A 12,866-nucleotide genomic window follows, 5' to 3' on the forward strand; every position below is an offset into this window, starting at 1 on the left:
TAATTGCTCCACATTTAGAAAGAAAACAAACAAAAAAACCCCCCAACCTTTATTCTTCAGCTCCCAGAGGGGCACCAAAATATGTCAAAGTGCTTATCTACCCCACACACTTGACCTACTTTATCTACAAGAAAGATGAAGAGTTAATTGCTTGTGGGAAGTTACTGAAACCTACCTACATATTCAGCATCTGAAAACATGGGCAGAATTTTAATTCCCTTTGAGGAGAATGAGCTGGAGTGAGAGGCTTTTTGTAAAGCAAACTTGAACTGACTTCTTGGCTAATTTGCAATTTGCCACCACATCTAGCTGCTGATAATATATGTCAAGACAGTATCACTACTTCTAGCTAAAGGTGACAAAAACATTAAATCAAAACTCACACTTCCCCTAGAGATCATATCCATATTCCATCTACTTTCTCCATTTCACCTCTGCAACATAACTGAAAATAGAAGATACCAGCCAGCAATGGGGAAAATATTTCAATCAGGGAAGAGAAATAAATGCAGAAGAGACATCCCTTCTGAAATAAAATATATTCACGTTTGCACTGATGTTTACATTGAATGCCTCAGCCTTTTACATGCTGTCAGGCACAGCAAAACTGAGCAGATGTATTTACAGGAATATAGTCATACCGCCTCAGGCCAGGCCAGCTTGAAATCTTCTGATTTTTTTTCCTTGGTGTTTTAGTTTTATACTATTTATGCACATTCTTAGGGTGGGGTGGGGGGAAGGGGAATATAAAAGAGAATTACTTGTCCCTTTGTTGGTTCTGGAGGAGAAGATGGGTTTTGGGTTTTGTTTTAATCTTCACCCCCCTCTGAAATCTTTCCTGTCTCAGAAATACAGCTCCCACTGAGCCACTAAACCAAGGTTCCTCAAAGGTCACAACCTCCTTACCATGATTTCTTTCTGAATAAACGTGTTTTCTGAAGGACAACAACAAAAGCAATAGAAACAACACACTGGAAACCGTAAGTTAGGATATGAAGTCAAGAAGAGGAAAGGAATAATGAATTCAATTTATCTGAATTGATTAAAATCTGATTTAATTCCAAATTGAAATCCTCTTTGGCCTGAACTCAAATTGAAACTGGTAGCAAAATTCTTTGAAAAGACAATGGAATTATTTTATTAATGCTCAACACTGTTCATATAAATCTACTCTGCTTATATCTATACATATATCTACATATTAGACTGACAAGAAATCTCAGATTAATTAAAAAAAAAGAAAACAACAAAAACTAACCACACAAAAAACCAAAACACTGACAGCCAGAACTGACTTTGTATTTCAAAGTTTTTGTTTTTCTCTTCTTTGCTCATTGAGATTTCTTTTCAATGATGAGTAAGTGAACGGAATTACAATAGTTCACATTAGTTTTCTGTGCAAGTAGAATTCTAAGAAAACATTAAAAAAAAAAAAAAAAAAAAAAAACACCACTGAAATGAATTAATGGAAGGCCCAAGCCTGGCACAAAATCAAACTGCAATGTGCCATCTGGTAAATAGGCTTTTTCTTTTCCTTACCTCTGCTACAAGAGATGAATGAGTGTGTAGGAATTTGCTGGGTTTTTTCCATCTTTGGTTTGTATTTCTAGTGTTTGGTTTGTTAGTTTTTTCTCAAAATGTGCGCAAACAAAGAATCCCTTTAGTTGCAGTAGATGACTCTGTTGTTCCTTTAGCTCTTCCAGATTCCCAATTGTTTTTCTTATTATTCTGTGGTGTGGACATGACAGCATTACATATTTTGTCATGGAGGGTTATCTGACCCAGCCCTGTGACACTTCTCTTTCATCTGGGACCCTTTGCTTCTCTCTGCACTCCTCCATCATTTGGAAGTACAGGAGAGCCAGTGTAGTGCAAGGCCTGGAAGGTCATCATCAGCCACACAAAACCTTTTTACAGAAAAAATTACTAGGTATGTGTCAGCTTTAATTTGTATTTGTCATCATATTATACTATAGCCTAATTCATAATAGGCTATGAGTTTGTGCTTTATTTGATAATTTTTGGTTAACTTTCTTAGTTGATATTTTACCTTACCTATAACTAATGAGCAGAAAGCAAGCTGGAGTTTCCTCCCCTCATGTCTGTTCTAAGTCATTCCCTCCCTGGATGTTTACTTGCAGAAGATTGGGACTCAACTCTCCACATAATTTTTTGTGGACGAAAAAGAAGTCCAAAGGAACAAGGACAAGTTTCTCCATAATGGGTTACTAGAGGCCACCTTGAGTTTACCTCATTTTTTTCCAAACATTTCTGAAAACTGTGTAAAAAATAAAGAGGCTTCCTCTTGTATATTGTGTCTTCTAGTAAAAAATATAATTCATAGGTATTGAAGTTCCAAAGACACATTTTTGAAAAAAAAAAGGCTACTGATCCCTGCCACTCTGTTCTAATGTAGGGTCACCATTCTAATTCCCTCACCAATTTTAATTCCACATGAATGCACTCCCAGTCTTAAATTATTGCACATACAGATACAGCAACCGATCTTTAGCCAACAAAAATCCACAACACTTTCTTACACAAAGCAATCCTCCTCTTTACCAAACAAAATCTGCATAGCATTTTTTCCAGGAGAGCATGCACTTGTGTGCATATATTTGTTTAAATACATAACGAAAGACAAATATGATTTTTTTTTTAAAGGCCACTGTGGTATCATGTATGTCCATTCCAAGTTAAGTCCCTCGGCGCGTTGTCAGTGCCTCACGCTGCACACTGTTTCCATCCTGTTCCTTTCAATGCTCTTGGAAGCAATTGAAGTCAAAACATCCTGGAAGAAGAGTTCAGGTTTTTACACCCCTGGTTTCAATTATTTTTAAATCTGACACACAAACACAGCTTTTTAAGATATGCAAGTGGAGTGCCAAATAAGGATCTTTTGATTTTTTGAAATACATGTGGTTGAAATCTGAGACCTGCCTGCTGCCAAGCCACAGTATTTGGAGTCAAGTACTGGCACAAGAAAATAACCATTGTTCAGAGTAAATTTTAAGAGGGACTATCCTACAAAAAGGAAAATGTAAATTACCATAGTTTAGCTCATAGTTATAAGACAATCCCATAATTCTTTGTTAATCACTTGAAAGTTGAAATATAGGTCCTAGCAACATTTATGCAGGCTCTCAGAAATAATCTTTTGATATAAACTACACTAAAGCCATTAATTTTTTCCCCATTATAAAAAGGATCAAAATTTTAGGATGGAATAGCCTATCTCATCAATGATTTCCTCATGGCGTGCTGACATTGTTACCTTTATGTAGAGCTGCTTCCATATTTTTGACTGTAGCAGCAAAAATAATAATATCTTTTAAGTGAGATAAAAGTACATTGAGGGTAATACTGTATAGCTAACTTACTGTTAGATAAGGCTGAGCAACTTCACATCTCTAATTTCAGAAGCCAAAAGAGTACATTTTTTAGGTGCATAAACATTTAAGCACTTATTTGTGGGCACTCTGAGGGAGCCAGAGCTTCAGTTACTCTCAGCTTTGACCAAGTAAAAATATTTAAAACAAAAAAATGTTTCCTATATTAACAAGGGCTCAGAACTTAATTTTACTACAAGTAACTTTCCCATGACTCATGGATGAGCATGAGGGGCATGGACAAACAAAATAGAGAGGGAGAATCTGGCACTTAGCTTTTGTGTAGGCTAAGGTTGCATAGAAATCACTCAGTTATGTGTACCATGGATGTTCACATAAAAATGAAGGAAGTTGAAAATTAAACTGAGAAGAGAAGACTGACCTCCTGAAGATAAAACAGAGTCATTGATTCTAATCTCAGGTAGTGAAACAAAGGAAAATTTTTAAAAGATAAATTTTTCAGTTCATAGAACAAAAATGTATGGTAGATTTGTTTCTTCTAACAAAAAACTATTACAGTAAATGAAAAAAAGTATTAAACAGACAATCTAGTAACATCTCCACTAGCCTAGGACTTTAACTATGAATATGCCCCTCCAGTTCTTGATGCCAGAGTAACAAACCCAGTCATAATGTTTAAATTGGACTTAGAGAAAAAAATATTATTAGTCTATCTCAATGCTCAAATTTCAGCTCACCCTCTCAGTCCTTTGAGAACATACTTGCTGGCTCAGTCTTTCCCACCTGTTTGCCACCCAGGTTTCACTTACAAAGTTAGTGCCAAGTTAGACCCAGATCTACCTTTGATAAGGAGCATCATTTTTAGGAATTCTTCCTATTTTATTTTTCTTAGAGAAAATAAGAACATCCCTAATTTTTAAGGTGTATACATTAAGAGAACATGCCTGCTCAAACCAAAGAAAGAAACTCTCAAGTGTCTTAAGTCACCTCCCAGAAGATTCTCACAGTGTGGGCACCTAGCTTAGAAACTTTAGGATACTGATCACTTAATCATTCATAGGAGACTTAATGAGTAAATGGAATTACGACGTACTGTGGGAAGTGTCTGTGTGCCAGCCTGCACAAGCAGAGTAGCCCCTCTGTTCAGGCTGGCTTGTAAATCATGCGTAAGTGCAGAAAAACATCGCTCAGTATCAGAGTACTCAATATCAGGGCACACCTGCACCATGGACTTTTCAGTCCAAGTTTGTTGTCTGCTTTGAAGACGTAACTTTAACCAAGTCTGGAGGAAGATTAGAGAAGAAAAAACATATTTTGAGTTTGCCTTACAGTCAGGACACTAGTTCTAGTGTACATATAGTACGTCCTAACTCCAGTGTGATGTCGCCCATGGCTGAATCTTTGCTCGAGCAGGCTCTCTGTTTCTGACTAGAACTCTGCTTTTGTATGCACAGAAGGAAAGTTTTATCTTGTGTAACAAAGCTGGAATATGTATTTCTTTTTCTCTTAAGCCTGGATGTTGTTGGTTTGGTTTCTTTCCCAAAGAAACACCAACTTACTCCTCCCTGTCCATGGCACAGATTGATTTTACTTCACAATCTGTCTTAAGTCATTCACATAACTGGAAACTGTTCCCATGTTTATGCTGCCCTTGAGAGGTTTTCCTCAGATTGCTTTGTTTCATAAATAATCGACTCTTTGTGCTCATCTTTTGTTTGGATTAGCTCTCAGTGTGCAATGTGTCATGGTTAGAGTGATGCAGTGTCAGTATGTACTGACATGGTGAGGACAGAACCCAGCCCAGATCATCACTAGCAAAGGGGAGGGGGGTGTTATGCCCATGCGTGCATGTCTGCATCTGCCTTCACAAAAAATGAGTTAATCTTAGGGTGATGCCTCTCATCTGGCTTCTAGGCTTTGTTATGCCAATACTCTGAAATAAGCTCAACCAAAATACTTTCTTTTGGTGCAACAGAAGCATAGATGCATGATAGCTACACTTGGAAATTATTTGTCACTCATTAAACATTCTCTAAATAGAAATCATACAAAACAGACTACATGAATGGTCTACAAACTGACTTCCTCTGAGGTAAAAAGAAATGTCATGACAGTCTCAGAGCAAGCAACACCCAAGAGGCAGTAAATAAAAAGGTACAAAGCTTATGCTGTGTTCAAGCAGAACCTTCAGACTTGTATTTCTTCAGAATTTTCCTTCATCTAGGCACTCTGCTCACCTTCACCCATCACCCCTGCTCGGTTTTTTTAAAGAGAAGGTTTTCATTCAACACATATTCATGGACCAACCAAATAAAACACACCTGGCAAAGCCAACAGCGACACCAAGATGTGCCTCAGGCAGCTGGGCCAGCCAGGACAGTTTGGGAATGAATAGAAAGGTACCGACACAAACAGCTGATGACTGCTTCCACCATTCCTCAAGCACAGTACTAAAAACCCTAACGCCAACCTTGCATCATCTGGAGGCCTTCAAATTACCATCCTTTAATTAGCACCCTCACTACATTTTCTTCAATGTCGAACATAACATTTCTGGGCAGTGAATATGCCAACGTTCTGAAGCAGGCATGTGACGCTGCTCAAAATGAAAAGTGATCTCTTCAACAGGTGCAGTTTCTGCACATGTGGCTTTTGTTTATTGACTCTATTTTATTATTAGAAACATGCAGACTTAGGTCAATTTGGGTTGTCCTCTTCAATTACAGAATATGTCAATCATGCTGCAAAAGAAGCAGGTGGATCTCTGCTTAATTTGCCCTCACAGAGTCCATCTTGACACAACACTTCTACCACCTGGAAGCAAATATCCCACTTCTAAGGGTATTGTTAATGGAAAAGATAGAAATTTTATTTGAGATTTCTAAAGGAATTTAGTTCTCGTAACAGCTAAGCTCCACTGTGTAAACAATAAGACAGGCTGTTCCTAGCAATATTCCCATGAAAATTGTGGAAATCTGTTTCTACTTCAGGTATAATCACAATGGTGTTCACAAACTGGATTTCTGAAGTTAAGTTTATTAGCATCAGCGCGATTAAACATGAAACTGAACAAGATTCTGGCAAAAAACTCTATGACCACTGGCCAAAGAGAATAATATTTAACATCTTAATAATAGAAAATAAAATTTTAAAAAGTCAGCTGGCAAAAAAAACACAACATTATTCAATACATAGTAGTATCTGATTTAAAAAAACGGTATTCCTTGGGGTACAGGGTTTTTTTACTGAAATTGTCATACCTTTTTAGCTACACTTAAACCATCACCCACAAACTCATGGACACAGTGCAATCAAACTGAGTCCTGACGTGCTCAATTGTTCCAGTTCGTGCTGCTAATAAATGCCTTTACAGAATAATGCTTTCCATCTTTTCACTGAAATGTTTTCCATGTGGTAAGGAGGTTCAGGTCTGCATCTGATCCTTGCATGCTGTAATACAAGGCAAATTTAAAATTAATAAGGCCGTTTTGTGGATTAAAAATTCAAGGGTGACTTGTCAGTTCTGTTGACAAAGGATTTGTGGTTTCCTACAGAAATACATATCCATTCCTTGCTTGACATGCAGCTAAATTCAAGCCCTATGTACCTTTCCTGGTACTTATTCTGTTCTTTTCCTTTACTCAAGGCCATCTTCCTCACATAATTTTGTTAGATTTAATCATTATTACTAGAATCAGATCAAATACACGTCGGCTCAATAAGGGCTGGCTAGGTAGCACTGTCTAGTAACACTACATGCTTCCTAATAGCACAAAGGGAATGCTGTCATTACCACATTATGGATGAGGAAACAGGGGACATGGGTCCTGTGTGAAGCATCCAATGTCACCAATTGTGTTTGTGGCAAAGCTGGAAAGAGAACTTTTCTCTCAAACATTCAAGAGAGAGGATGGGGGAGACAGTTTGCCAAGCCTCCAACACACACAAATGGAGGTTTGCTGCGCATCTCTTCAATTCTTTGGCACTGCAAATATTTGCAAATTTACAGCTACAGCCATAACTTCATTAAGCAAATCATTTCACAAGTATGACAATTTCTTTATAAGGAAACCCACTCTCCCAGTAACCCGACCCGCTGTCCTGACACCAGTGATGTAATCCAGGGCAGAAGCTCTGAGGAGCATCTGGTAAAACGTGATGATTCAGTGGAATTTTGTAAAACAAGAGCTGGAAGGGCGAAATACATCTTTGAAGGAATTCCACTGAAGCTTGAAACGGAGGGAAGACAGCAAAAGGATGCCAACAATATTACATTAGGGATTAATCCGGCCTGAGATCAACTTCACCTGCCCCTCTAGCTACTCCACTTAAATCCATGAGCTGGCTAGAGAAAACCATTCCTCTTGAATTAGAGCAGGCTCCTTGACTTTAAGGTTTCACTCATCCTGCTCCAGACAACTTCATTTCAATTCCCTTGACTGTCTGGCTGAGCATCACACACTGGCTCTCCTCCCTCTCGTTTCTATTTCTCTCCCGTCTCATGCAGCTACAGCCTTGTAGTCACAGGCCAGAAGGCACCTGCACAAACCTGAGGGGACAGCTGCTCTCTCTTGGTGCTCAGCCGGCTCTTTCCACGCAGAAGCTGCATTAATGAGCTCAGTGGAGGCAACCCATGACACCACGTCAGCCCTCCCCAGGGAAGCCTCTACACAAAACTTCACAGGATCCTCCCAAGGATTTTTCACTCACATCTCTTCTGGACCTTACAGCAGGGAAAAATACCAAAATTATCTGAAAATCTTTCCACTGAAACATCTCTGCAGGAAAAAGGGGGGGGGAAGGGGGGGGGGGGGGGGGAAGGGAGGGAGAAAAAAGGGGGGGGGAGGAGAAGAAGGTGGAGAAAAAGAAGAAAAGAAAAGAAAAAAGAACAAAAGGGAAGGGGAAAAAAGAAAAAATAAAAGGAAAAAAAGGAGGGAAAAAAAGAGGGGAAAAAAGGGAAAAAAGTACAACGTGGAATTTATGGAGCATTTTCACAGTCTTGGCATGTCTTGGGCAAAAAAAAATGCTCAGAGTTCTGCAGTGGGCACAGCTGGGGGGGATTTGTTGCATTGATTTTTTTAGTTCCTAAATATCACATTTATGCAACCATAATTAGGTTCCTTTTTTTGTGGCTTTATTTGGGAGTGTTTTGCTTTTTGGTTTGATTTTGGTGTTTGGTTTTTGTCTGATTTTGTGTTGAACAACACAAACTTTACAGGAATTAAGGAGACGATTCCAACCTAGCTCTAATAAAAGATACTGATTCCTTCTTTACCCCCAGCCTGCAGCCCTTCTTGCTTGGAAGCCAGAAAAGAATCAAAAAAGCCACAAAAACAGTGAGCTAAATTTTTCCCAGTAAAATCTCCAGATAAAAGAGTACAGAAATCATTCAATGAAACAGTATAAATCTAGAATAACTAGTATCCCAGACACTTGACAGAGCATGGACATCATGTTCTGTTATTGTCTGGGGTTAACACAATTTTTATTTCTTCACTGCATGACCCAAAAGAGACTGAATGGATATTTGGGATGGATAATGGGATGAAAAAAAATCATGGTAAATTGATGTTTTGAGCTCCCAGTTATGAAATATGCTGCACTTATGGCTTCAGACAAACCCCTCAAAATTCCTTACATCAAGTCTACAGACAATCTGAAAGTATTAATCCAAGAAGAGTTACCTTCCCTTTTCCCTACAGGACCTGAAACAACTGTCAGGCTTGGTAAAAAGTTGTTCCAGTGAAAATTCACAGAACTCTACTGCTGCTGTGTAGGAACCTTAAAACCTGGACTATCTCTTTATTCAAGCATTTTCCTGAGCTGCCAGTCAACATTACCCAGTCTCACTTCCATGAAGCATAAAGGGAAATTAAAAGGAAGACTCCTCCCATTCCTGGTTAGTGTTCCCTAAAATTCTTAATTCAGTGAGAGATAATGAAAGAGGATCTTCTTCTGGAGACCCTGTTTCCCCACAGTTCCCTGTCAGACACAGACACTCGTGCATTTGCACACACGTACTTATACTCCACATAACAAGCGACAATTATAGTAATTCTTGGCTTGGAAACTAAATGGAGAAACAGTCAATTTTTAGAAGGCTTGAATGCAATTTAGCAGCTGCTAAGAGAGAGGCAGCAACTTACAAGCAGCCCTCTGGAGACCACAACTGGGAACCCCTGCACAGTGAGATCCCATCCAGTGCACACATCCCACAGCTGGGCTCATCCTCAGAGATCACACTCTGCAGGAGCAGCACAAACACGTGAATAAAAATGACACCAACATACTGGAACAGAAGGGACAGACCTCCAGTTGGGCAGAAACACACCAAGATGGCTGAAGATACTCTGCTGCAGTAACTCCTCTTTCCCTCTTCCCTACCCCAGTGTGCCCCCTGGAATGCAGCCAGTGATTTCTCCCAGTTCCCATCTGGGATGCTGGGCCAGGAGATAGCATGTGCCTGGCTGCTACCAAGGTGCATTGCAATCTTAGCAAGGATTTCTGTGTTTGTATCAACAGAGCAGAAAAAGCACACAGAGAAAAGACACCTACAGAGTTTCACAGCAGCATTTGTGCCAGGACAAAATGGAGGCTCTCAGATGGAGAGCCCAACTGTTGGCTTCTGCAATACCAGTAAGATTTTTTGTCTTTGTCCTCCATCTTTAACTTTATCAAATCATTGAAAAAATTATTGTGGGAAAATTACTACATGAGCAAACACAGCATAACCACACCTAGGAAAAATCACTTCCTAGGAAACATGGCTAAGCCCAAGGAAATCTCAAAGGAAAAGAGTGAATAATAAAACTTCAAAAGAGGAAGAAGTAAAACACTATCAAGAAAGGGAAACAATATTTATCTGCAATTATCAATCTCTCAAGAAGCTGCCAAGTGGCTTATCCTGTGCTCTGCACTGTTCTTGTAAGGAAAGCAGTTAAAATGCTTTTTACCCAAGAAGTAAGACCATGAACAAGTAAGACCTACAGGAAGACAGATCCTAAAATAAAGCATCTATTTGGAATACCACATTTCACATAAATTTAAGATTCAAGAACCATGAGAAAGTATTCAACCGATCAACATTTACCCCCTTGGAAGGAGAAAAATGTTCATGCATGGGGACCAAGAGCCATTCCTGGCACTACTCTCCTGGCTTTTCTCAAAAAGCCACTATAGAGAATAGTAAAAAAAAAAAAAAGTTTGAGAAATAACCTCTGTGGTCAAGTAAAACTAAACTCTCTCCTGGTACCAATGAGGAAACTCCCAGTGAATGGAACTGCCTTCTTTCTGCCAGCAGAAATGTACCAGTTGAACTGGCAGAAGGTGAAGTAGCCTACCACAGCAAAAACCAGAAAGAGTACTACACCAAGAGTAAAATAATTTTTTTTAAGTATTAAAAGAAAATTCAGTTTTACCCTGAGCTTATGCATGTTTAGTTTCCAGAATAAGTGCAAAAATCGATGTTTTTCACTAAAAATACATATTTTACCTTTAATATCTGAGTGACAATGTGTTCCACTATTCCCAGACACATCAAATTCCACTCACTCAGTGTCCTGCACTGAAAAGCATAGATCCACCAGTGCTTATTTTCATAGCTCTATTTCCATTTATCAGGAGGGTCAGAAAGGCTTTTTGCAGTAAAACTCTGTGATAGTGACACGGCCAAGCTTCAAATTCCTGACAAAATTGCAAATTTAGGTGATATCAGTGCAAACTTAAATCCCTCTACTCACTCTCACAAATCAAACCACGACCTGTATGAAGCAGATAATAAAGGGAGACATCACACCTACACCATATTGTTATGTGTTGCTTTTATTACAGGAAGACATGCTTCCTAAAATTGTAGTAGACACTGACAAATACAGAAGTAGCTCTTAGGGCACCAGTCAAAAGCATTTGTTTGTGTTACACTATTTCCATTCTCTTCTCTAAGCAACCCAGGCCCAAGGTGGCTACCTAGAGGCAAGAAAATAGACCCATCTGTGAAATGGGTTCAAGATTTTGGCCTCCTGGGATAGAAACACCCCAATTAATGCTGCAGGTACCGCCAGGAATGACTCCTTGAGCACTACTGCTCTTCCAGAGCTCTTATCAGAGCATTATTTGTGTTCCAAAAAACCCAGTGGTTAGCCATTCCTCCAAATTGCCTGATTCGTTCCTAATTATCTTAAAGTGCTTTGCACTTTCTTTAACATGACATTTTCTGAATTAGAAACATTTCAAACCAGATGCTGGGGTTAAGAACATCTGATATTAAAAACATAGCTATATTTTTTTTTCCTTCAGCACTAGACTGCTCTCTTATGGGAAGCGAGTTTATATGTATCATCTGGTTGCAGAATGTTGCTTCAGGACTGGAGCACTAGAAGCATTTAACAACTATTTTTTGGTCTCTGTACCAGAAAACCTCAAGAGAATTCCAGGACTTTGGAATTTGCAGGATGTCAGCAAGAGTTATCAGAAATATGTAAAACAAAAGCCTATTAAAAAAAAAAAAAAAAATCAAAGTTACCTGCTCAAATGAAAACACCTTTATAAAAATTGGTTCTGTAATGTATATTGATCATCTATACTGCCCATAAATGCTTCTGCTTTTAGGACAGACACTGAATAGACTATTTTATTGCCATACAGTATCAAAAAAATCCTTTTTGATATTAAATGCAAAATTGTTTCCCCTCTATAAAATATTTCAATTATTGGCAGTTACACAGTTTATTTTCTTCACAGAGTAAACAATGCATTTGTGATTCATGTTTGTAAATAGTTGCACATTTAAAAAGCTGTACTTTTAGAAATATCCCTCAAATTTCATAAGAAATGTAAGCATCAAAACTAATTCTGCTAATTAGCCATTAAATGTACTTGCATGCTTCAAGAATAGGGAGATAGAGAAAAGAGACTTCTACACCCCAGAAAAAGTTATGTAGCTGGAAATGTCATGATTAGTAGGAAACTAATGGAAGTACCAATAAAAACATTCATTGGCCCATGTACCACTACGCTAAACTTTAAAATCCAATGTCAAAAGGTCAGTAATTCCTATCTTTTTTTCCCAGTATTATTGCATTTAACTTAAACCACATTTTCTCACCCGAGTGGAAGTAGGGCCAGAGTCCATTCCTATGAGCTGATCACTACAAATCCAGTTTGGAACTCATGCAGAGCACCTAGGTCTGCTGTTTGCAAAATGTGTCAGATCACTCCATAAAAAGAAACAGATTGAAGTGTTCTGGAAACTGCCTTATGCATTAATTAATAAGATTTATGACTTTTATATAAAGGTAGGATTAGCACAATGAATAAAAATTCCAACTGCTTACAGAATTTTACAGAAGAAAAAAAGCAAAACCCTAATGTTTTAAATAAATTGGGAAAAAAAAAAACCCTGTAACATTACATCCACCCTACGGTGAGTTTTTCTGCCCCCTTGAAATGCTCCATATCTTTCATCACAGCACCTTTACAAGCAAAGGCTTCTCCCTTGTCTACTACAAACCTTCACTC

The sequence above is a fragment of the Hirundo rustica genome, chromosome 5 (genome assembly GCF_015227805.2).
Source record: "Hirundo rustica isolate bHirRus1 chromosome 5, bHirRus1.pri.v3, whole genome shotgun sequence".
Lineage (NCBI taxonomy): Eukaryota > Metazoa > Chordata > Aves > Passeriformes > Hirundinidae > Hirundo > Hirundo rustica.